The sequence below is a fragment of the Sitophilus oryzae genome, unplaced genomic scaffold, assembly GCF_002938485.1.
Source record: "Sitophilus oryzae breed Bouriz unplaced genomic scaffold, Soryzae_2.0 scaffold_1000_pilon_pilon, whole genome shotgun sequence".
Classification (NCBI taxonomy): domain Eukaryota; kingdom Metazoa; phylum Arthropoda; class Insecta; order Coleoptera; family Curculionidae; genus Sitophilus; species Sitophilus oryzae.
The window spans coordinates 1475100-1501445 of NW_022145617.1; the positions used below are offsets into that span (position 1 = coordinate 1475100).

General features: G+C 32.8%; 1 protein-coding gene and 1 long non-coding RNA gene across 2 annotated transcripts in view; one reads left to right on the top strand and one right to left on the bottom strand.

Annotated features, from left to right (window-relative positions):
• Positions 1-26346, bottom strand: part of LOC115875641 (cyclic nucleotide-gated cation channel alpha-3) — a 182330-nt gene that overhangs the window by 105444 nt on the left and 50540 nt on the right. The gene's annotated exons all lie outside the window — the stretch shown is intronic.
• Positions 11416-12496, top strand: LOC115878669. Its single transcript, XR_004049587.1, has 2 exons — positions 11416-11668; positions 12290-12496. It is a non-coding gene; the product is annotated as an uncharacterized LOC115878669 (long non-coding RNA).

A 26346-nucleotide genomic window follows, 5' to 3' on the forward strand; every position in this document is an offset into this window, starting at 1 on the left:
CTAAATCTTAATAAAATATAAAAAAGTTTAAATACGAAATATTTTTAATTTAATTATAGCTTCATTAAAATAAAAAAATTACCCGGCTATGATACGAAGAGTTCAGGTGTACTTGAAAAACGAAAGACAGTGTTGCGTTTCTCGTCAGAGTCGTCAGGGAACGACCGTTACGACAGAGACAACCTATCTATCGCTCGTGTCGCACTCGTTATATCCTAAAACAATAACACAACAATAGCAAGACATTGTCTGACCGCATGTTCCAGCTATTTATGAATGAGATGCTCAGTCTATATTTTATTTTAAGTCTATAGGTTCACCTCTATAACTTTTTTATTTTTTTCAGATTACAGAACGAGATTTGGTATATTGTAACATGCGGTTCATAACGACAATTTAACTCAAAATACCAAGTGTGTGGTACCAAATTATTCATAAAAAAACTTTTTCCAAATATGCTAATGAGCAACCATCGTTCCATTTGAGAAATTGAGATATGATTAAAATACGATTTGGGCTTCTTTTAACCGGTCAGGACAAGACACTATAAACATTAGACGATCAAACTTATTTTTCCAAAGCTGCTTGATTAAAAATTAGTGTTTTTAACACAGTCATGACACCCTAGATTGAAATTTAAAATACAATTTTGTTTTAAGCAAATATCAATGGTTTCCCTTGACTTTAGTAAGAACAATTTGGGGGGTTTTTAACGGGAGACTTAACCGTATACTCTCTATGGCCTACGGACATACCAAGTTTCATTTAAACCGGACGATTTTTTCGCCATTGACGATGGGATTTCATAGTGCACGAAACGTCGTCAATATTCGTCATATAGCTTACCACTTTTCGGGACGCGTGTCGTGAAGCCAGCTCGTGTGTCACGGCCTTGAATTTTTACTCCCCAGCGCGCGTAAAGATGTTTCACTTCAAAAAGAAACAAAAGATAAAAAGAACGGATATCAAAAATAAAACATTCATACAGGATCAGGGACTAAAGTCCTTTTTGCATGTAAAGCATTTGCTTAATCCTGCATAAGAAACAATTCTTTGTTTGTAGGCGTTATTTCCCATTCAAAGAACCCCAAAATCCATCTACTTCAGCTTTAATGCACGTGCTTACTCAGAGATTAGGTTGCCTACCTTCGGCTCCTTTGTTCGAAAACCGTCATCAAAAATTTAATGTCGTACGGCATCGAATATGTATGTCCAACCGTTTGATGTCGTTTTCAAAGTAAATCGTTGTATAATATAAAAAATCATTGGGTAAAAGAGCATTTTTCTTTATTTTTCGAATTGCCGTAAAGCTACACAGCATTTTCTACAAATAACTCATGAAATTTGTCGATTTTGGTCAGAGTTTGGTTGGTGATTTTGATAAATCTATTGTTGTTTACTCCTACATATTTAATGCTAAAAAAGTGTCGATATATTTATCAGGAACGTGCATATGGGCAATATGGGTTATCACTGGAATATTTTTCTAAAAAAAACATGTACGCCACTGACTTATCACTATTTTATAAAATTAAAATGAAAATAAAATTAATAAATTATATATTTTACCTAATTTATTATTAAATATTATTACTATTAGTCCAACCTACGGCAATTTCAAATAAAAAATTATGGTATTTAAGATAATTACAATAAACCTAATTTTAAAATTTTTAACATCCTGTAACTCTAAAACTATGCATTTCCATATCCATGTTTATAGAAACTTTTCTTCATGTTTTTTGATGAGGAATCAACGAGTACTTATTTAAAACTTTCGCAAGTTAATAATATTATTTTTTTTAAAGTTTGCTATTAGACTTCGATCAAGGCAAATTAATAAAATTGCGTTTATCTTATCAAGGAGGCCGATATCGACAAAATATCAAAAGACAACTTTTAATCGGCATTAAACTGCTTCGCTAACAAGAGAAAAAAAGTCAGTGGCGTACATGAAACAAAGCAGAATCGGACCTATGTTGATATGAAAAATAAACCTTATTTTTACGTGAGGAATCTCCCCACGAGAGATGGCACATGTTTTTTGAAACACCCTGTATACCCTAAATTTACAAAAAATTTCGTACAAATACTGCAAATTTCAGAATTTTACGACCATGCTTCGAATTGTTCTAAGACCCATGAAAACTTAAAAATTATTGTTCCTGACAATATTATTGTTGACCCTTAAAAAATAACCAAAAATGATCAATAATCGTTTTTTTTTGTCATGAAAAGCAGGTGTATACAGGCAATCTGTGCAAGAAAACTGAGCGTCTGTGAGGGTCTTAATACAATACATTCAGCAATATAATTTATTCGCTCATCGCTCCTCTCAATTATACAAAATCAAACATCTCTTTAGAGTCATATTTTATGGGCTCATCCCCTGTTCCAACAATAGCGTAAACATTTTTAAAAGTCGTATATAAATGCACTCGCGTATACAAAAAGTTGGTCGTCGACCGGTTGAATACGTCAGCTTGAAAAGTTTCCTCCATTTTGTTGGAATAATCCGTGGAATAGCCCGCAAAGTAAGCTTGGATCCGGGGTCGCGTAGTTTCATTTGTTCTGTGGATATCTATGACGCTGATGGAAAGCGTAGATACGTGGAATTACACAAAAAGTTTTTTTTAATTAAAATAAAAATATGGTCTGTTCAGTTCAAAGCCATATCTAGGTGTATATTGAATTTTATTGTTTTTCTTGAGTTATAACTCATCATACAGACCTAGAACTTAAGACGGTTTTACAGAGGGTAGTTCTCCATCTCCGATGTTAGTCGTACCAAAGTTTATGGCATGAATGGTTGTCTCGGCACACTCAAAAATGAGGTGTTCTGGTGTTTTCCCACTTTCCCCACAGAATCTGCATTCGCCGTTGTTGCTTAGCTTCAATCAGAGCGAAACTAATAACTAAAGTGAGAGGGCTTGTGGAATAGGGCATTTCGTAGACAAGTTTATCTTGTCACCGCGCATCCCAGACGCGCATAGCGTTTAGGCGGTCAAAAAAGGAAGTTTTCAACTTTGCAAGTTAAACATTTGACAGGATTAATTAGATTGTCAGTAGCTTTTTCTATTTCTTAGCTCTAGAAGGAGATAACGAAAATCTGTTGATAAACGGAGCAAATCGGAGTAATATATTGTTTTTAACTGAATGTGCCTGTTCTTTTAGCTTGTCAGAAGAGAAGATTATTGTCATTATTGATTATTCCACGATTATTCGGCTTTTTTGTAATTTTTGTTTTGTGGTTGAGACCCAGACAAAACGTTTCCTTTAAAGGTAAGTTTTATCTCGGTAATTATTTTAACATACCTAATAGTAATAGTGAGTGCACATAATAATCGTACATTCATGGGCGCCGGACAGGGGGGGGGCAAGAGGGGGCATTTGCCCCCCCCTGGATCACTGAAACAATAAAAATAAAAGCTATCTTCTTACATCTGTAAAAAAAATAATCAATATAATGAAATTGTTAGGTGTTACCTGTAAAATATTAAAAAATGTGGTAATTATTGGGAAAACTGGAAATCGTCGATTTTCACCAAAGTGTATACACTATTTGAGGTCGTAGATTACGAATCTATTTTTTCTTGGCGGTCTCTTACCTTTTTCAGAAAAACGGAAAATTATTTCAACATTGAATTTTTCTTTATTTCGGCCCTATAAAGTAATAATTTCACTATATTTTCATTATATTATAGTTTATCTAAAAGCCACACTTGATTGGGGATAGAAAAGTGTCCAACATTTTACTGAAAAACACTTTTCTTAACAAAATAGCAAAGAAAATTGAGACCAGATGGAAGTTTGACATTTGATATATCCTTCTTTCTCTCTCCTATGTAATAAGAGAGACAAATATATTCTAGACCTAATCTAGAAATTTGAAAATTTACAACGTTGCCATATCTTCTATTTTTTCGGGTGATTAGGGATTTTAAATAAATTACCTATTATGAGATCGACAATAATTAAATATACACCTATATCCACAAAATTACGCGGAAGAGTTTTGATTGCATTGGTTTTAACTTCTTTGCGGAGGGGGTTAATCTTTTTTTAGTTAATCTAATAATATAACAACAAAAGATTAACACCCTCTGCATGGAAGTTGTAACCAATGCAATCAAAACTCTTTCGTGCAACTTCGTGGGTATAAATAGTCAGATCTCGTTGGTAAAATAGCAGTTATGGGAAGGAGCCGTTCTTCTGGCGACCGCCTTTCGTAATTCCAGAATGAGCGAAAAAAACACGCTAAATTTAGGTTTAGCATTGGCAACGTTGCTTTAAATGCCAGAAACACATAAACTTACTTCGGGTTTCTCTTATTACCGATTCTGAACCGTCCTAGAACTGTGATGCGTATGCGCAGAAGGAAATATGAAGACATTATTTCATTTGCGCATGCGCTGCAGAACGGACGGTTCAGAATCGGTAATAACAAGAACCCGAACAAAGCTATAATCTAACATTTTCAGATTGTTTACAAATTTATTTTAGCAAATTTTCCTCTAGTATGCATAGAATTGGTTAAAAAAGTAACAGAAAATAGCAAAAACATTATTGATTATTGAATACCTAACAAAATATGTGCTAGAAAACCTTAAAAATTTGAGAAATTAAGAAAAATTCGATATTGAAATTATTTTCCGTTTTTCTGAAAAACGGTAAGAGACCGCCAAGAAAAAAGTTCAGATTCGTAATCTACGACTTCAAAATAGGGTGTATACCAATTATGGTGAAAATCGGACGATTTCCAGTTTTCCCAATAATTACCAAAAATGTCAATTTTTTATTCATTTTTACCTTGCCCCCCCCTAAATATCATTCTTCCGGCGCCCATGCGTACATTGCTAATTTATTTTTTTTAATTTAAAACATTACATTCTTTTCTGATTCCTATGGAACGACTAGGTATTATACCTGGTATTATTTCCAGTAATACAAATTATTTTCTTTAACTGCTAGGTTCTTGTTATAGAATAAAAAAACAGTAGCCCTACTTAATTGTTATAGATCTAGATAGATTTTATTTTTATTATGTTTTGTATTGTTTTTGTTATTATATTTAATGCAATAAAGATGGTTTCTTATAGTTTTTTTTTGTATTTTTGTTATATCCCCTTTGTAATTTTAACTTAAATCCATTTATTCGAGTAAATTGGTTCTTTCTTCATCAATTTACTTGAATAAATGGAAAAATCCGAAAAAAATAGAAACCATCCATTTTAAATTTATGTTTTATTTTGTTACAAACCAATGACTAAAGAATCCAAGGGCAAATAACACCCGAGAGCAAATTGTGACGATGACACCAAACAGTGTCGTGGCACATATTTTTCTTAACCTAGCTATTTGAAGAGATATTTATATTTTTTGATAAATGTTTTGACTACGCCTATGGTGTGTATATTACTAATTAATTACGAAAAAAACGTATTAAAATGTTAACAAAACGTACAAAACTTATATCGACGTATAGCACACATCAAGTACATATACCGTATGATCGAATAAAAACGGCGTCAGCGATGGCTATGAAATAAAGATCGCTGTCATTTTATATGTAAATCTATATGGGAAATGTCATCGATGTTCATTTCATAGCCATCGCTGACGCCGTTTTTACTCGATCATACGGTATAATATCAGAAAAATAATTATCGAATTCAATAAGAAAACTAAGAAAACGCTAAAAAGGTGGAGCGGACTGTTTATTTACCTGTGAAAACGTAACTCCTGTCTCTTTCTTATCGCTGCTGCTTTTACACTTGAAAGCTGAACAACTAATCACAATTGTAATAAAGTTTATGCAAAGTTCACTACATACAAACTATTAAAAATCGCTAAAATTATCGCTGAATTGAATCTTATGAAAAGAATGGCGTCTAAGGTTACAAATTCTGCTGCAACCCGTATATGGGTGTTACATTTCCTTATACCGTGCTGGCAACTGTTACTTTTGGGTCGGCATTTACATGTGTGGAAGTAAATAGCATAGGGATCTTATTAAGTCGGAGTGAGAGAAATGCGACCGACCGACGCGACGCGCGACGGGGTGCTGTTGCGGCGTTGCCGATACGCCTTTCCCTGTCAAGTAAAGTAAAATCACGATAGCAAACCGCTTATTTTTAAAAGACTTTTTTTCAAGAGATAACTAGATAAAATCATTAGACATGTTTCTGAGCATCTGAAATGGAATTATAAGGATATCGTTACGGTGTCATTTTTTTATAACGAGAAAACGTCAGTAATCGCGATAATTTAAGAACTCAACTTTTTAACACATAACAGGCCATAACTGAAGAACCATTTTAGATATTGAATTTTTTTTTATTTTCGAGATCCGATATTTTACAATATGTAAACACTTACATAAGAAAAATTCGATAAGGTTATTTTTTCCATTCAAAAATTGTAAACAAGCCATCCATTTACTTTTAGAGCATAGCAATTTTCAGCAATCGTGTAATTTTTTATTATTATATATATTATATAATTATTTCTAATTATTCTAATAGATTTCGAGATATCGATTTTTGAATTCAGAGTTCTAATAGCGCGACCACTATCGAACACCCACTCAATCCCACTTATTTTTACCAAAAGTGCAAGTGTTTCTAGCTTGCATTTAAAAAAATTCAAGCTATAGGGAAAATTACAACGACTCGTTAATAAATAAACAAATTAAGTATCACGAAACGTAATTAAATCGTGAAGCTGAACGCATGACGTACACCTTTCCCTAGAAGAATCCCTGACTAGTCAGCGCGTTTCTTATTCGTTGAATTGTGTAGAAACGAGACTAACAATCAGGTTTCTACGCATTTTGACCAATGAGAAACATGCTGACTAGTCAGGGATTCTTCTGGGAACAGACCTTGGGTCGACCGGTCAACTGCGATAAATCTGCTATACCCCCTTCCACGTCTCTTAGCGATGTGCACAGTTTCTCGGTTTATTTCATACGTTTGGCAACGTGTTTACTGTCCTCTCTTTGTTCAGTACATTATAAACGCATTGTACTCTTCTTACATACGGAAATCTCGACCCAAGACTAACCTTTGCCAGCCCTTAGTATTCTTTAGTCATTGTTACAAACAAAATGTATTGAGTTTCCTATCTATTTTATATTATAGTATCTTATCTATGACCTTGACCGTATACGACACATGTCACTGTGACAGTTTAGTTTTGACGTAAGAAACGTGAAAAGTCATATTCGCCCGATCGCGAACAAATTTAGTGGGCAAGCAATTATGTGAGCGACGGTGCACACGGTCCCACCCTGCAAAGTTGGATACGACGCGACGTTTCGTTTACATCTTCATCAGGATGGGACTAGGAATTTGATATTGAAGAAAAATGTCGGTCGATTTCGGCATAATTGGGGACGGGCTATAGGATAACGCCCTCGACGTTTCGAACCGATGCACAGTGCTTCGTCCCATGGACAAAAATCAAAAAATAAGTTGAAATTTACTAATATCTGAATATATAATTTTATACTTATAGCAATGTTCAACCATCCTGTATATTAATTTTCATAATCAGCGTTTTTGTTACCAAATATTTTCACTAAAAATAAATTTTGCGATCATTATCTCATCAGTGAAAAGAATAACATTCATAGTAGTTCTGTATATTATGGAGTTAAACGGGTACGTACTTAATTGAAAGCCACTATGGATATTGTTAAACAAGGTATGTACTTTAAATTTATTTCTAAACAAGTTCGTGATTGTTTTAGTTTTTATTTATTTTTAAGATGATTCTTAAATGGGTATAAAAATTTTACGTTTTCAAACTTCAAAAGGCATTAAAAAACATATCAAAACATATCGTATTTATTGAATATTTTTGTTGCCATATTCATACACTTTTAATTTTTGTATAGTTCACCTGCGTCTGCTTGCGACGAACTTTATTTTATAATACTTTTCAGATGGAGTAAGATTGATAAGCAATGCCGATCTGGCTAATACTTGGCTTGATCATAAGGACAAGAACTCAAAATTATTAGTATTTCAAAAAATATGTTCTTATTAGATATTGATGAACCTTCCAGTCAAATGAGACACCACTTGTGCCTGAAAAAGTCCACTATGTTGGAGCGAAACGTCGAATAAAAAAAGTGTCCATCTTTCAGTTTATTATAAAATCTCATACCCAAGAAAAGGAAAAAATAATATATGCATATGGTCTATTAAAGAGGTAACTATTAACATCCGAACCCCTCATACCGACAAAATGAACAGTAACAACGCGAAAAAGTAACATATTAGAAAATGATGTACAGAAATATCTTATATGTGAGGATACTTCATCTACCTGTGATTTAGATACTATAAATTTAGAAGATTCTGTCAGCAGTGATTCTCCTGAATCAGAGTAGTTACGATCTATGCATTTTGTTGTCCTAAAGTAAATTTATAGCATCTTAATTTTTTTTTTAATTAAATATAACATTAATGTTTCTTTTTCATTAAAGAAAAACATTTTTATCTTATATTAGGCTTATATTGTAGGAATCATGTTCTAATGTTATTTCAATTCTTTTTTATCACAGGAATTTATTTAATACTTACACCGTTTTCATACTATAACTTTTATTTTCTTAGATGGAACACAGCTCCAACATTATTATTATTTATAAGATTTTTTTTTCATAAACGTGGGACTAAGAACATCATCATTTAGTACAATGAGAGTACTCATCATTTGTGTCAAATAAACCTAGTTTGAATAAATTGCTTACAATAAAAGAGAAGTTTTGGATTTTTGTCCTCTAGAGGCCATATGTTCGAAGCACTGTGCGATGCCTCTAAATAGACGAAATCGTCAAGATTTTTATTAATTACTGGTCGATTGGAAATAAACTCGGCACGTGAATAGAGGTACCCGAGTGGAGTCCTCAGCCAGACAGACGGTCATTTTAATACAAATTTTGTGAAAGCGAATCATTATTATTTATTAATAATTTTTAATTTATTGTCCTTTTCAACATTTCAAATTACACTTTTTCAAACATGTCCTTCAACTCCTTCAATTTAATAGCTGTTAGTAAGAAGTTTTACTTCAAATATGCGCACATAATGCACACACAATTTTGTTTGTCTTACAAATACGGCCATTTGTATTTGTTTGTGTATTTAGTATCAAAAAGCTTTCGCAAATAGCATCCATTACTCGTAAATGACCAAAGTGAGCCATAAAAATATTTAATAAATGATATTACGAATTAATAAAACCTTCTCCGATCCACTAGAATTTTCCAAATCTATTTCTAAACCGTTTTTAATAGCCCAATATTTCAAGAACGATATCCAGAGGCGATAGATTATCTGGAAGAGGAAATAAAGAGTTCTCGCTGCATTTATTTTAGCTTCGTACAGTCAAATGCGAGCCATTTTTTTTACAGCTAGATTATATTAATAAAAAAATTGTGTAAGCACTATGTGCGCATATTTGAAGTGAAACTAACAACTATTAAATTCAAGGATTTGAAAGACATGTATGAAAAAAAAAGTATGAAAAAGTGTAGTTAAAGGTTAAAAAAGTAATAAATTAAAAAAAATTACGCGTAAAAAAAAGTAAAAAAAAAGAATTTTTTAAAATCTACCAGAAAATATGACAACAACATATAGGTTGTGTCCTTTAAAAAAATTGAGATTTTTTTAAATTTTAACTAGTTGAAATTCATAAATATATTTTGAATACCCTGTAGCATCTAATTAAAATATCTTTACATATATTTTTCTTCATCTCTATGAAACTCTCTTACCAAATTTTAGTAGTCTAACTTCATAAATAATGGCATCATTGACAATTTTTTACCACACTGAAATCTAACATTTGTTTAAACAAATTTAAATATTACAAAAACTATTAAATTTAGGTGTTATATATTATAAAGTTACAGAATTTTACGCATAATCTAGAAATAAAATAAAAAATAAGAAGGTACATTTAAAAAAACATATGGTATATCGGCCACACTTTTTTGAAGTAGTTTGTATACTCTATAATAATTTTAAAATGTTAACCTTCCCTTTGTATTTTAAATTTAATATTTTTTTTTTCTACGACTAGCCTAGAAAATGCAGTTTGACACACGGAAAACTTGATATGAAATTGGCGTTTTGCAAACTCTTGTGTGTTAAGGATTTAGCGCACGACATGTGTCATTTTGCACACGACATGTGCCAATTTTAATATTTTTAACCTCCAATGTTTAGCTGAAACGCCAAACGCAACGTAGCCGTTAGAAAAGTGTCATCATTACATCTCAAATTATTTCACAAAACTGGCAAAAACTGAGCGAGTCTGCTGCTAATTTGTAGTCGTAGAAAAAATAGCGTAAAAGACTCGTTCGAAAACTTTTTTGTACACTCGTTCGACTTGTGGCTCTTGCCTGCGGCTCGAGCCAACAAAATGTCGAACTCGTGTACAAAACGTCGTTTTCGAAACTCGTTGTTTAATATACTATTGTAAACCTCGAAACAATATCAGGGCCCGTATTCTGTAACTTTGAAAACGCTAAGCGCTTTTAGACGCTCAGCGTATATGACGTTAATTTTCGTTGAGCGCGCACTTAATTAACGATTTCGGTATTCTCGTCTGACTCGCTTAGCGTCTTTACTGATTGCGCTGAGCGCTTTGAAAACGGTTGCCTTAAAGGATCGTTTTGCTTGTCGAACTGTCAGTGAAAATCGAAAAAATTGTGATTTTGTGCGTTATCTTGCTCTTTAGTGAAAATTACTACTTCTTCTATAAATTCCTCAATAAGTAATTGATAATTTACGACTTGGCAGCTCTAAATATTGTTGTTCGCAACCAAACCAAACCAAACTAAACCAAAACATCGAAAATGCTGAGAAGTGACTTCAACACTTCCCTCGTATAATAAGAATAATGACATATCCATAGAAAAATAGCTTGACATAACTCAACAATAGGTTATGAAATTCACGTAAGATTGACATTTTTCATTGTTACATCCGTCAGTTATCAACTTTTGACTATTACCTACGTTAGAAATTGTGATGTTGCCAATATGTGCTCAACGCGTATCCAGAACACGATTCGCATGGCAACGAGAATACCAAAATCGACTGCCTTGCGTTTCGCTGATCGAATACTTGCGCTCACCCCTTTGAAAACGTAACGTTTTTATGTCAAAGTTACAGAATACAGGCCCAGATAATGAACTTTATCGTTGACTCACCCTGTGTGTACATCGTGTGCAACCATTACAATCAGTTAAGTGTTCCAGGTATTTTCAATTAAATCAAAATATTTACTTCAAACTGCACGAGTTTTATGAAAAACCCTAGATTATTGTTTATAAATATAACATAAGGTACAAACTTAAATGTATGAATAAACTCATTTTAAGATATAGTAAACAACATTAACAGTGCATCGAAGATTTGAAAAACACTTGATATAGTATAAAAAAAATATTAACAAGATCAACTTATAGACGTTGTTTACAGTTGATACTAGTAATTTTTATTACTCGATAGGTATAAAATGTGATTATTTAAAGATGTCATTAAAGTATATAAACAAGTGAGAAGGTAAAACTACATGCAGTTAATCACAATGATCGCAAGAAGCACTTTAATCTTTTGTGTTGTGTTAGTTTGCTTCCTTACAATAGGTGAGTATACTCTTGATTTAAGACAATAATTATGTCAGTAGACTAAATTGAAGTACAGAACATTATAAAGTGAACAAGAAAGAAATAGTGAGGGAAATATATAAAAAAGAAGAAAAATATTAAACGGCTCAGCCCTCAACAACTCGCGTGTTCAAAATGTCTGTTGCTGTTGGCTACCTCCGTGGCTGTTCTGGACGAAGCCCACAATCCTGGGCGACTCTGGTTCTTGGCTGCAAATAGGGGCTTTAGGCTCCCGTTTGCTCCTTTTATTTTCCATCATTGATTTTCGTTTCTTCATCATTTTTTCCATCTCCTGGGTTGGTCATTGATTTTCCGTTTCCTGTTTTTTTGTGCTTTGGGATCGGTTTCATCGCTTCCTGATTTCTTACCGTACTGATGAGGTCTGAAGGCAGTAACATCAGTGTACACTAGTGTAGGTGTGGTTGTGTGAGTGTGCGTGTCTGCACTGGTGTACACTGGTGTATAGGGTTGCGAGTTGTTGAGGGCTGAGCCGTTTAATATTTTTCTTCTTTTTTGAACATTATAACAGTATTATTATTTTTTTTTGCAAATGAAAATATTTTTTTTGATATTAATATGTCAATGCTTCATTATTTTTAGGACAAACCATTGCAGCTGAATGTAACTCAGCACTAGACAAAATCTGTGCTGAGACCTTCAATTGTTTGGCAGGACAGACAGCAAAATGTGCAGTTGTTGCAGGAATCACTACCTGCACGTGTGTTTAAAAATTCTTACATAATAATTATGTTTTATTATCGAAATATATTACATTAGAGGAGCAATAAACATATATTTTTATACTTATTTCACTGTTGTTATCATTTGGTGTATTATTGTTTACATTTTGATTCAAGAATTTTCAAAATTCTACGCCAAATTTTCTAAAATATACAATAATTTTTCTTCGTTGTATATTATTGTTTCAATACCAGATAGAGAATCAAAAAACATTTTTGAACATTTTTTGTATTTAGATTATTTCAAAATTTTCAATAGTTTCGCAAATATTCGTAGTTATAGGTACATTTCATACGGCGCCCGCGCTGGCGTTTTCCACTGTAAATTTTTCTCAAAGCCACCCAATGATTTTTCTGTCGTATTTTACCGTTGAAAGAACCATATGAAATAATACTGCGTATATCTGTATAACCATTACAAATTTTAAAATACTTTAATAACAAAAAAAATATTATTAACTCTCCGTCTAATAAAAAAATAAAACAAAAGGTGTTCTATTAAAAAAAAACAAAGAAAACTTATTTTATATTTTAGAAAGTTGGAGGAAAAATTTTGAACACCTTGTATGATTTAAGATTACGCTGTTTATGGCAAAGTAAGTATAAACCATCTAAAGTATATACTTAATATAGTTTTGGTTTCAGCACAGTTCTTGTATTTGTAATAATTTTTTTTAGGGAAGTTTGAAAAATATATATTTTTTATTTATTTATTAATATCTCTGAAACTATTGAAATATATTTATACACGTACACTTTTTTGAGCCACCTCGTAGAAGTTAAAATATTTTCCTTAAATACATCCTAGTACGTACTTTAGGTTTGCACTTAACCAAAATTCCCAGGTATTTTATTCTAGGAGCTACAGACACACGACCAGGACGAACTATTGCCGGACCCTGTACAGGGTGGCTCGAATTCGACGCTCATCATTGGAATTTCGGAAACCGTAAGAGATACAGGATCGGTTAAATGGAGGCAAAGTTGCGCAATTTGATGCTCAATAAAATGCCGTATTGTATTTTGAAAAATTCCGAATACTTCCGAATATATTCGAAAAAAACGGAATTTTCAATTTTGTTTTCTATTGTTTCCTGGATTTATTTGTTAAGATAACGTAAGATAAAAAACACATTTTCATAGCCACTTTCTCTGCTCTATAACTCTGTGTGATTAAATATTGACTGACGTTTCGGCTGCTGGCGACCATCATCAACTTATTTTTTTTAAATACGGACCTGATTTTTTTTTTTCAATTTAAGTAAATCCTTTCATCACTCTTAAAACACTATATTAGTCACTTTGATATTTGCTGACGTTTCGTACAAAAAATTCCATCACCAGAATATTTTATGCAAAAAAAATAAAAATGCAATACGGCATTTTATTGAGCATCAAATTACGCAACTTTGCCTCCATTTAACCGATCCTGTATCTCTTACGGTTTCCGAAATCCCAATGATGAGCGTCGAATTGCTGTACAACCCCGAGCCACCCTGTACAAACACGCTGTGAGCCACCCTGTACAAACGAGACTGATGTAAACTTACAAAAAATGCAAAACTATCAGATATACCGATAAATCCTCTGAAACGGCACGTATTTGATTTTGTGTCATCTTTCGTGAATCCGACTCTATATTTTGTACTCCAAGTGCATAAATCTGAATAATTGACGTTTTTTTTTAGACCGACGGTGTATCAAATACGGCAGGAAATCACTGCGATTCAACTTAAAATTCCGTTCCAATCAGAACTAGTTCGTTATTTCCATTGTGTGATAAAGTACACGACACATTTCTACATTTTTCGTGCTTCTATGTCATCCGTAATATTTCGGACCAATGAAAATTGCTTTGGCATTTCTCTATCAAACTGTTAGGTCGCGTCTAGCTAAGCTCGCAACGTTGATGGCTAATTGGCTTGAAGTAAATCCCTAATGTCACTGCGTTTTTTTAAAATCGATATTTCTTAAGCTCCTGTCTACACAGAACGTTTTACCTGTCAGTCTTAGCTGTTCAGTCAAAACTTATCAAGTAAAACATTTAGTGTGTGTAGACGAAGAGAAGAATTAAGACGGAAGACTGTTTAGAAGACAGCTGACGGGACCATTCAGTTTAACAAACTTAACTGTCGTTATAGGTACAGTGAAAAAAATATACAGTTCATACCAAATAAACTTTTAGTCACGTGATTAACCCAGAGAAATAGAAGGGATAGAGAATGAGCGTCAACATGCGCAGAAGGTCTAATCAAGTTGGGCGCCATATTCCAGATCTCCGTGTCATTTTGTATATAGGTGGTAATCTATAAGTAATCAAATATCAATTTGCTGTTTTCAACCATACGGTGGGCAATTTAAATTTATCATTTATTATGGTTAGATAACATTAATATGATTTATTTAATTATCATCAGTTTCAAAACTGCGTACAATATTGGTATATGATACACTAAATATACGAATATTCTGACAAAAGACGCTACGGACAGATGACCTTTTCTTAGTCGTTAAACACTCGAAATGCCATTAAATAAGTATTTACAATTATTTCATGTTTACTTGTACTGAATTGCGCGTTTCAATTTAAAATGTTTGCAAATTTGGTAAAAATTGTTCTAAACAACTCTTTGTTCAAGTTATATTATATTCATAAAACATTTGGTTGTGAAGAACCTAGAAAAAATATGTTTTTGTTTTATTTTTTTTATTCGTCCCTTCAAATTGTGTTACAAAAACTGTTACAAAACATGTCCTCTAACAAATATTTTCGTAATACATAAACATCAGTGATTTTATTAAGGATATTATTATTAGTATTTATCCTGGTTTTTGTCGAGAATAAAAACTCTAAATCTTGTAATAGAACATCAATTTTATATTTCGTAAAATTATCTTGATACAATTTCAATTTGTCAAAATTAAATTCAAGTCATTAATATATTGATGATAATAATAGCTCCCGTATATAGAGTTTAAGGCCTTGGGAGTAGCAAGGTACAGCTTGCCATACTAGAGCCGTTCGGTATACAAGGAAGGTAATGTGGCTAGCACTACGCTTTAACCAACAATATATTGATAAACAACCCAAATTATTCCAAAATATTTTATTATAAAAAAACTGTTACCGGTGAGTTTGTAAAACACATTATGGTTTGTCTAAATACTAGAAAAAATCATTTATTTTTTGCACAACAGAAGATTGCCGATCCTTATTTGTCCATAACAAAATTCTATATGTATAACATACATATACCTAATTTATTATTAAGAAAATTAGATTATATGATTTCAGAATTTTAAGATTTTTTTTTAAGATAAAATAGTTTCTTCTCAACTGTAATACTTTGGCCTGTATTTTATCTATTAAAAAACATGGGATTGACAATCCCCTTACTAAAATACATACTGGAAGGTACCGATTAAGTTTCATTGCATCAAATACCTTTGCTATAAATCCTGGCTCACAATTTAAGGCCATTGCAAAATGCTTTTGAACTTCATCATAGATTTTACAAGAATAAAAGTGTAATATTGAAACAAAGTAACATTGTAAGCTTCATGACTAATAGTCTCATTTTTAACACTCTTTAAATATCATCTCGTTAACAATTATGAATATCATATGATTTTTCTCAGTGATTTGTGGCACAGATACGAATTAATATATGCCCCATGACAGTTTTTAAATAAGAAACTTCTGCCTACAGATTTAATTTTCTTATTAGCATAATACCCTTTCTTCCTATATAAATCTTGCCATTTTTTCAGTCCAATGTTCCTTGTTTTTACAGTTGTAGCAATACTAAAAATGTTGACTATAGAACTCGATACTATGTTTGAAAAAGCCTTCATACCTGTAACTGTGCATAAATCTAATTAACTGAATTCTTCTCCTCTTGACACTCTGAACACTGCTGCTGCTAATGTTAGAAATATTTAGCACAAAACTACAACTACCTACAACAAACTTTACAATAAAAATGTTAAATTTTCGCTGATCGATTAAAATACCCAATCTTATGTTTTCTTTTCCTCCAAGTAAGGACCAATCTGTTTGCCTGAGTGATACAATATTTGACATATTTCTGGTACACTTGAATTTGTGCTTTCATGGACACTATAAGAGTGCACTGTTTTACAGAAGCACGAACATTGATTCCAAGTATCTTCTTCCTCCACATGTAATAAAAACATCCTCTTCAAATGGCCACATCACACTTGGTTTTTGACCATTCCCAATTACAATCACGATTTTTACAAATCGCCTTTAGGAAAACTAAAAATAAACAGTTTTGGATCATCTGTAAACACGATTATGTTGTATAAACTTACACATGAAAACTAATCATTTTTCCCGGCGTATTAGCTTTCTTAGAATGACTATGACAATGCCTTTTTGAATTAGTGTTTAGAATAATTGAGATAATAATAAATTTTAACTAGATAACAACACAAACGAAAATAAAACAAAACAAACAGATGTCAATTAAAGAGGGGAAGTGACAGCGAGACCTGGAAGATGTCTGCCATCTTGCCGTCGACAAAAATTTGGATGCGCACTCGTCGAAGCTCATTCTCCCCCTTCCATATCTCTGGATTAACTGGGATTAACCTTGCGATTTTTAGATTCATTGTTGCCAACCATGGATATATTCGGCACCGTGCTGACTAACTGGAATTTAAATTTCGAGCTGGGTATTCAGGTGGTAGCTCTGCTGTAAAAAATGTCAAGTTGTCGCATTTATTTATTTATTTCCTGAGATTGTCATTCGTTTTGACACTTTAGCTTTGTATTACCAGTTATTTTTAGTTTAAATGATTTGTGTTTTGATACTATAAGCTTGATATATATCCTACACGCTTTTCTTCATTTGAAAAATTCATATTTACAATTTTTGTTTATTTTAATTTACGAAGTTTGGATGTGACAGTTTCACATTTCTGAGAGAAACAACGATTGGACTTGTTTCCATGGCTAACTAAGTGAAATTGTTTAGAAAAGATAAGAACTGGCAATTACTCTATAAATTTTTCGAAAAAAATATATTATAGCTTGTATCTGACTGAAAAGTTTAAAAAATGGTGCTTTTTTGAAGTCATGGCCAACTATGGTTTCCATTTAAAAAAACATATGTTTGTGTAATATGTCAAAAATGACAGGCTTTAGAGAAAAACGGCGGACACAATCTCATTAAGGATGTGATTATCTACAACTTTTATCTGAAAACTTTTTCTCTGAAATAGATTATAATGGAATTAGAGAAAAATTTTAAAATAGCCGAAATTTGTTTTTTTTTCGAAATATCTAGTAATGAACTGTTTCAAAAATCTCAAAGGCGCATATTTATGACCCCACAAAACTGCAATTCTTTCCCCATTTAACTGATTCTCTATCTATCTAGTTTCCGAGATACACATAGAGAACATCGTAGAAAACTCACCCTGTATAAAAGTGGGCAACGTTGTGCCGGACAAGCTTAATCACGTGACTCAAAGTTTATTTGGTATGAACTGTAACTATAACGACTTATATCGAAAAATAAAAAATTCTGTTTTTTCTGTTGAATTCTTTTAGAAAAGACTAAAATAAAAAAAATCATAATTGTCAAATATTTTTCGACACACAGTGTGTCGTAGAGGCGTAGGCGTTAAATTAGAAATTGTGTAACAGAAATTGAGTCACACTTTCACGAAAAGAGATTATAAGTTTTTGTTATATTACGTAAAGTCGTTGACGTTAAGTTAGACGACAACCGTTAATTAATAATGTTGAAAATATCAAAGAGACCGCCCGTGGCCTCACTTTATTACAGGAAGCTAATTATACAAGCCGTGCGATTTTAACCAGAAGCGTCACGTAATGCAGTGCTTCGAGGGTACACAAATTTAAAAAATATTTCTTACTTCCAAACATCAAGAAACTTCCTGCATTTATTATTATGTTTATAAACATAATTTATGTCCAAAAACTTACATACTTACCAAACCAAACCAAAAACTTACATACTTACTGCCATTACTCGCTGACGAGTATATGAGACGCATCAGAAGATAGTTACGCAAGGAGTTTTCTTTCGTGAGCTTTTCTGTGACTGAAAAGCCCTGATTTTTCAAGCCTTACACTCTACAAGCTCACCGTAAAGAAGAGATTTTAGCAGGCCGTTTCCTTGCATCCTGTATACCTACGTGACCAGCCCACCTTACGCGGGATTTAGTAATCATGACTTCAGCGCTCTCGCAGCTAGCTTTTTCACGGACCGATACGTTTGAGACATGGTATACAGAGAAGACCAGGCTACTAGTAACATAGCAAGTTGCCGGATGAATTTACGTTTACCCGTTTTGCGTTCGTACTCGAGATTCAGCCGGCTAGTCGACTGGTCAGGCAGTACGCAGTTGCAGTTGTGCTTGGACGGGTCGGTCGTGACAGACTAGGAATACGACGCGAGGAGTGCCGAGTATTTATTATTTTCATTTTAAGTGTTTACCTTCACTGAAGGTAACATTTAAATTGAAAATACTTAAATATTTATTATTTGAGTATGTTTACAAGCCAAAACTAAAAATAAATATATTCTCTAAACCCAAAAAAAAATAAAATATTACTCTAAATAAGAAAAAAGTATAACAAGTGTTCAAAAAGACCATCTTTTTGTGCTAGACAGAAGCCTAGGCGATCGTAAAATCCCCGTCTGACATTGGCTAACATATTAGGGCTAATAGTTTGGAAAGCCTCTCGTATTTTTAGTTGAAGCTGATACAGATTATTAGCCCTATTATGACCATACACTTTGGATTTTACATAACCCCACAAAAATAAGTCATTGGGAGAAAGATCTGGTGATCTAGCGGGCCACAAAATAGTTCCATATCCACTAATTAAAGGGTTGGGAAAAGTATTGTTGAAATATTCTTGAACAATACGGGCATTGTGGGCAGGGCAATCACCGCAGCAATTTGATTACTTGAAAACGTGGGATTTTGATCCGCGGTAGCACAAATGAACACTTGCATTAACTCCTGTTCTTCATTAATCAACACATCAGGCTGTTTGTGTATTTGTGGGAACACGCACCTATGTGTTTCAAAATTATTAATAACTCTTGATACAGTAGGTAAAGATGGAATTGGCCTGTTTACAAAAGTTTGTGGAAAAATTGTTTGTATATTCCGATAAGACCTATTTTGGAAATACCATTTTACAATTTGAATTTTCTCACAAACTTCGTAAACATCCATTATTTTACTTAAAAAATAAATTTTACAGGAGAACTGTCGCGAGAATCTATGTATTCGTTTTGGCTATTAAAACACGAATAAATACAAATTCTGAAACATTCTTATCACATATCTACCTATTTTTATTTTATCACATTTTTCGCCTACTTTTTATCCGGCGGACGGGTATACGCTAATTCGTCTGGTTCTGCCTATGTTACTACTACGGTGGTCCGGTCTGTATAGAACCATAAAGGAGGGCGCGCACTGCATCGGATCGGACCGACCAGCAAAAGCGACTACGACCATCGTACATATAGACGGCGCCGGCGTCCGCTAAAACATTTCGGCCTGTAGAGGCCAGATTCCTACCTCTACCTATCTACGATAGTCGAGTCACCGCCTTCGCCGTTTCTCGCCGGACTGGTACCGATTCAGTGCGCGTACACCTTAAGGCTCCGCGCGCACTGCGTCGGATCGGACCGACCAGCAAAAGCGACTGTTATCATTCTGTAAATGTGATTTTTGATTTTTCGAAAACTAAATTGCAACATTTTACCGTAAAATAATGACGAAAGAACACATTTTTCGAAGAAAATGGATATGATCGTTTTTAAAGTTCTTGAAAAGGCCTTTTAAATGCTTTTCAAAAAGTTCCTAGTTGAAAAACTCGCGGATGATAAAAATAATATGGTAACCTCATTATTTCGAAAAAAAAAATTACAACAAAATCTATGACTAAAATCATAAAAATAAAAACTAAGCGTAATATATGTACAGTTAGCTATATTTAGGTACTAATACTAACAATTAACTCTGCAAGTTCGAGTGGTTTAGAATGCCTAAATTTGGAAAAAAGTCGAAAATAAATTAAAAAAAAATATTTTTTGTTTTTTAAAAAAAATTAATTTTTTTAACATATCTCAAAAACTAAGCAATATACGTAAAAAATGCAACAGAGGAAAATTGAAGGTCTTTTTTCTGCAATATTTTTGCTCCTTTAATTTTTCCTGTAGATCTCTTTATTTCGTAGATATTACGTTTTTTTAGTTTGACTTGCATGTAAAGACCACCTTCTTTGAGAACTTAAAACCCAAAAATCTCGTAAAAATGAAGAGTTCAAGACTGTTCAATTATAGATGTTAATTTGTAGTTCATGTAATTTTCTACCAATTGATAGTTTTTGTTTTTATGATTTTAGTCATAGATTTTGTTCCGAAAAAATGAGGTGACCATTTTATTTTTTTCATAACTTCGCGAGTTTTTGAGCTACGAACTTGAAAAAACCTTTAAAAAAAAAGACATTTAAAAGGTCTTTTCAAGCACTTTAAAAACGGTTATATTCATTTTCTTCGAAAAATGTGTTCTTTCACCATTGTTTTACGGTAAAAAGTTGCAATTTAGTTTTCGAAAAATATAGAATCAAGTTTAAAGAGTGATAACGCGGCTATTACTACATCTACAGTAAACAACAAAAAATAAGTCGATTCGCTATTCCAAAAGCTTCATTTTTGCCTTATATGGGTTTTGCAATAGAACGCATTATCAAGTTATTTAAAAAAATTGCAGAAAAATATGCAGTTTTTAGATGAAAAATCAACATTTTCAATCCTAAATAACTCGGAAAATATTAATTTTCTGAAAAAATTTTGTAATTAAAATGGGTGATTTATTTTTCACCCCCGAGAAGGGGTGGCACTCACCCCAGGGGTGAAAGCACACATCGCTACTATGTAACTTTTGTTTCTTACATATCTCTATTCACTGTTAAAATTTTGCGTCAATCGGTGCGGGTGTCAAGAATTCGGAGATAATACCCTATTTTTATCCTTGCTTACTGGCCTATTAAATTAAAAATAATTCTCCTGATTCGTTGTACAGACTATATCGAGGATACGCCACTGAATTTTAATTAAATTTCTTCCAAATTCACCTGCTTGCGCCGGAAAATCAAGAAAATAAGGAAAATACACGTGCCACAGTCTTCTCCGGGAAACAGAGAGTTTTCTTTTTAATCGGGTACAAAGGAAACGCGACCCCTAGCGCTAATTAATATAAATTTTCCACTTTCCGGCGCCGCTGGTGGTCTTCCAGTTACTTTTATAAACCAATTAGAAAGAAAAATGGCTTTGCCTCATTTTCTGCGGTCTTTTGCGGTCTTATTTAGAACCAGAAAGATGTCGCTTGTTTTATTTACCGTCCACCTATTTTTTTTTCATGGTCATCAGATATTTTTTTTTCTTTTTTCGATTAAATAGGAGAATACACAGAGATTCTTTGTTTTTAGTGTTCCTTACATCAAAATGAAAAGAAGAAACCCTTATAGGATCACTTTGTAAGTCTGTCCGTCCGTCCATCTGTCAAGATTTATATTATTAAACAATCACACGTGTTTCGCTCATACGAGCATCATCAGACAAATACAATTAAAGTCAATCCACACACACACACGTTCACATTTTACACATTAAAACAACACTGAGAGAGTGTTGTGTTTAACTTAATATAAACGTTGAAACCAAGTCTTTGAGTCTTTTTTTTCTTCTTTTTGACGCTTCTAGAGAACTACAATATCTAGATCGGAGATTTTTTGTACATCATTATTTTACATGGAGATCCATCGATTAAAAATATTTTCAATATGTTGGACGTTGACAGTAACTTTCTTATTTTAAATATATACCCCCATTTTTTGTTACATACTTAAATTCTCTGTAATTTTTTATGAATTTTGATATTAAATACTCATATAAGTACCTAACTTTGACCATTTTTGAGAAAATAAATATTTAAAAATTTTAGACGAAAAAAACTGCCTGCGAAAAAAAATGTATAGTATAAACGTCAAATTAAGTGATTACCACAGTCACTGTGCCATAAAGAGAAAATATGTGGCTATCTATTTCTTGCTGGCAAGTTCTTATTGCTGTTAAACATTAACCAAGGCATGTTATAACATGAATCAAAAAAATGCTCAGTCATATTCAGTCATGGAAAATTTACTAACAAAATTATTGCACAGGGTGTGTTAAAGTTAGGGAAAAAACAACCCTTCGATTTACCCTATACAGGGTGAATCTTAAATAAGTTCAAATATTTTTAGAGGTAGTATATTTTGACCCCAGAAACACGACAATGAGGGTTTTTTCGCGAAAAAAATTTAAAAAATTTAAATTTTTAAAAAAAAAATAGTTTTTAGTTAAAAAACATAATTTCCCGATAATATGACAACATAGGTGGTAGATTAAATTTACAAGAAAGAAAATCCAGAAAAGATCCAGTGGTTCTCAAAATTTAAGAAAAAAAATCAATTTTTTTTGGAAATTTTCAAATTAAAATAACTCGGTTATTTTGGATTTATTTGAAAAACGGCAAAGAGAAAATATGTTTCTTTTATCGAGATTTACTATCCCTGAAAATAATTTCACTTATTTAAGACTTACCCTGTATAATTGGCCGATATACAGAGAAGACCAGGCTACTAGTAACATAGCAAGTTGCCGGACGAATTTACGTTTACCCGTTTTGCGTTCGTACTCGAGATTCACTGCCGGCTAGTCGGCTGGTCAGGCAGTACGCAGTTGCAGTTGCGCTTGGACGGGCCGGTCGTGACAGACTAGGAATACGACGCGAGGAGTGCCGAGTATTGACATATACCCGTCTGACATTGGCTAACACAGGGCTAATATTTTGGAAAGCCTCTCGTATTTTTACTTGAAGCTCATCCAGATTATTAGCCCTATTATGACCATACACTTTGGATTTTACATAACCCCACAAAAATAAATCAATGGGAGAAAGATCTGGTGATCTAGCGGGCCACAAAATAGTTCCATATCCACTAATTAAACGGTTGGGAAAAGTATTGTTCAAATATTCTTGAACATTACGGGCATTGTGGGCAGAACAACCACCTCAGCAATTTGATTACTTGAAAACGTGGGATTTTGATCCGCGGTAGCACAAATGAACACTTGCTTTAACTCCTGTTCTTCATTAATCAACACATCAGGCTTTTTTTGTTTTTGTGGGAACACGCACCCATGTGTTTCAAAATTATTAATAACTCTTGATACAGTAGGTAAAGATGGAATTGGCCTGTCTACAAAAGTTTGTGCAAAAATTGTTTGTATATCCCGATAAGACCTATTTTGGAAATACCATTTTATAATTTGAATTTTCTCACGAACTTCATAAACATCAATTATTTTACTTAAAAAATAAATTTTACACGAGAACTGTCGCGAGAATCTATGTATTCGTTTTGGCTATTAAAACACGAATAAATACAAATTCTGAAACATTCTTATCACATATCTACCTAGCTTTATTTTATCGCATTTTTTCGCCTGCTTTTTATCCGGCGGACGGGTATACGCTAATTCGTCCGGTTCTGCCTATGTTACTACTACGGTGGTCCGGTCTGTATAAATCAAAGACATTATAAAGATAGACCGAACATCTAATTCATAAATACTCGTTGGTAGTGTATCAAACATTCCAATGTGTCAAACAAGGACAGAAGAGACAGAGAAGTCTAAAATTTCCGACCCCGGCAACTAGGCGCATTTGGATTGTTCTAATGGCCAGTGGCGTATCGTTTTTTGGAACGAATTAGTAAAGTAAAAATAAAGTAATTAGTAAAATTTTTACTCCATATTAATATACTACATTAACACTTTTTCGTCAGATGAGTTTTGTTATAAGGTCTAATATAATAATACAATTAATATCCCACATATACTTATGTTGAAACGTTAGTAGTTTTCGAAAATCGCTCCAACGTCAATTTTCAATTTAAACTTTCAGTTACTCTTATATAAACTTTCAGTTACTTTTGAATATTTACAGGGTGACTCAGGCTTCCGAAATAGTTCTATATTAGGTTTGTGGTTGGTGACTTTTCTTTCAATTTTTTTTTCAGAATATGGAGGAATTTAGGCACATTTTAGACATTTTTGTAAACATAGGTGGCCGGAACATATTTTCAAACCAAAGTTGTAGATTTGCCATTAAATTTCCATTCCAGAAATACCTAGGGTTGCCACTTGTCCTTTTTTGAAAAGGACAGTCCTTTTTTGTAATAACTTGTCCTTTTGACTTTTTTTGGCTTAAAAAGTCATTTTTATTTACGTATTTTCCCTGAGAAGATTACCTACAGCAAACAGAAATATTCTTTTCGCCCAAATTTAATTAGGAATGTTATAAAACTTACTTATAAATAATTTTGTCTTGTTTAGAATAAACAACATTATTTAGAACTTCCTGTTTAATCTCAAATGATACTTTAAGTTTTAGTTTTACCTTTTTTTTATCTTAAAAAGAACTTTTCAAAATTAGTACCTAATTAGTAACGATTTAGTTAGTTCGCAATCGATAGCTTCCTGTGAAGTACTGTGTAATAGTTATTTAATCTTGTATTATTAATAACTTCCTATACCTAAAATCAATATTTAATGAGAAAATTGTGTTTTTTTTTTGAAAATATAAGACAAGATATTACTTTCGGTCTTCTTCTTGTATTATGATGGCTCTGATACGAGGCAATTGCCTTTTAGTCTCGCAATTGCCTTTTAGTCTCGGCATTTATCATTAAAAGTATAAAATCTGTGTGCTACAGTATGGGATTTCTGTCGCATAATAATGAATACCTATTACGTTTATTTACAAATCCATTACTTTTAAAGGTAGCTTTTACTTTTAAATGTAGCTTTTTTTTCATCAGATAATCAAATTTTAGTTAAATGTCCTAATCTTCATGAACTGTATTAAGCATATGTATTGCGGTTTGAATCACCCTGTATGTTGACAAAAATATTTTGAAAATGTGCGTTACAATGGCCCCCATCTTATGTAAAACATTGAAATAAAAATCACAAACCAAAAACGTAATAGGTAAAAAGCTTTTTTGGAGGCCTGGGTTATTCTCCTAATAGGTATGTATAAAACTAGTAGCCTAATTATTTACAGTTCGTCCCATTCTAAAAAAAGTTAAACACACCGTACAAATAACTCTAGGAAGATGTATTTGTACGGTGGTAAAAAATTGTCTATACAAGGCCGAAGGGGCAGATATAATAAAGCAATAAAATGTAAAAAATGTCGGGTAAACACCTTTGTTTATTTGTTAAGCAAAATTCCTTTAGAATATCGTATATAATGACCAAAATAGGACGCAATTTTAAGAAAAAAATGTCACTTTCTGGCTTATAATAAAGTTTCAAATGTAACGTTTATATTCAAATTTGTTATGATCTACAACAGTTAGGTAGTAATTGAGACGAATTATAACTCAATTACCGGCTAGGTACTACGTTCCTGTTTTAATAGATCAAAATTCAACAAATATAATTAGAAATTATTTTAATTGTGAAAGGCTCCCTTGTGGGACGCCTATGTACGATTACGGCGCGGCGGAAACAATACCTACCTGTGAAAAGACAAATTCGGGTAATTTGAGCTCATTTGTCCACACATTTGACACTGTCGTACTATATTGAAAATTCGCAAATTCAAAAGTACATTAAACAGAAACAAAAACTACTGAAAAACACTGAAAAGTTCACTTCGGACTTGATTCCGACTTCAAACACAGGGTCATCACACCGTAAGCTAAACGTAGTACGCTATAACGGACCAATTGCCGTCGCGAGGGGTGGTGGGACGGACGGCTCATTTCATTCTGGAAGACTAGCA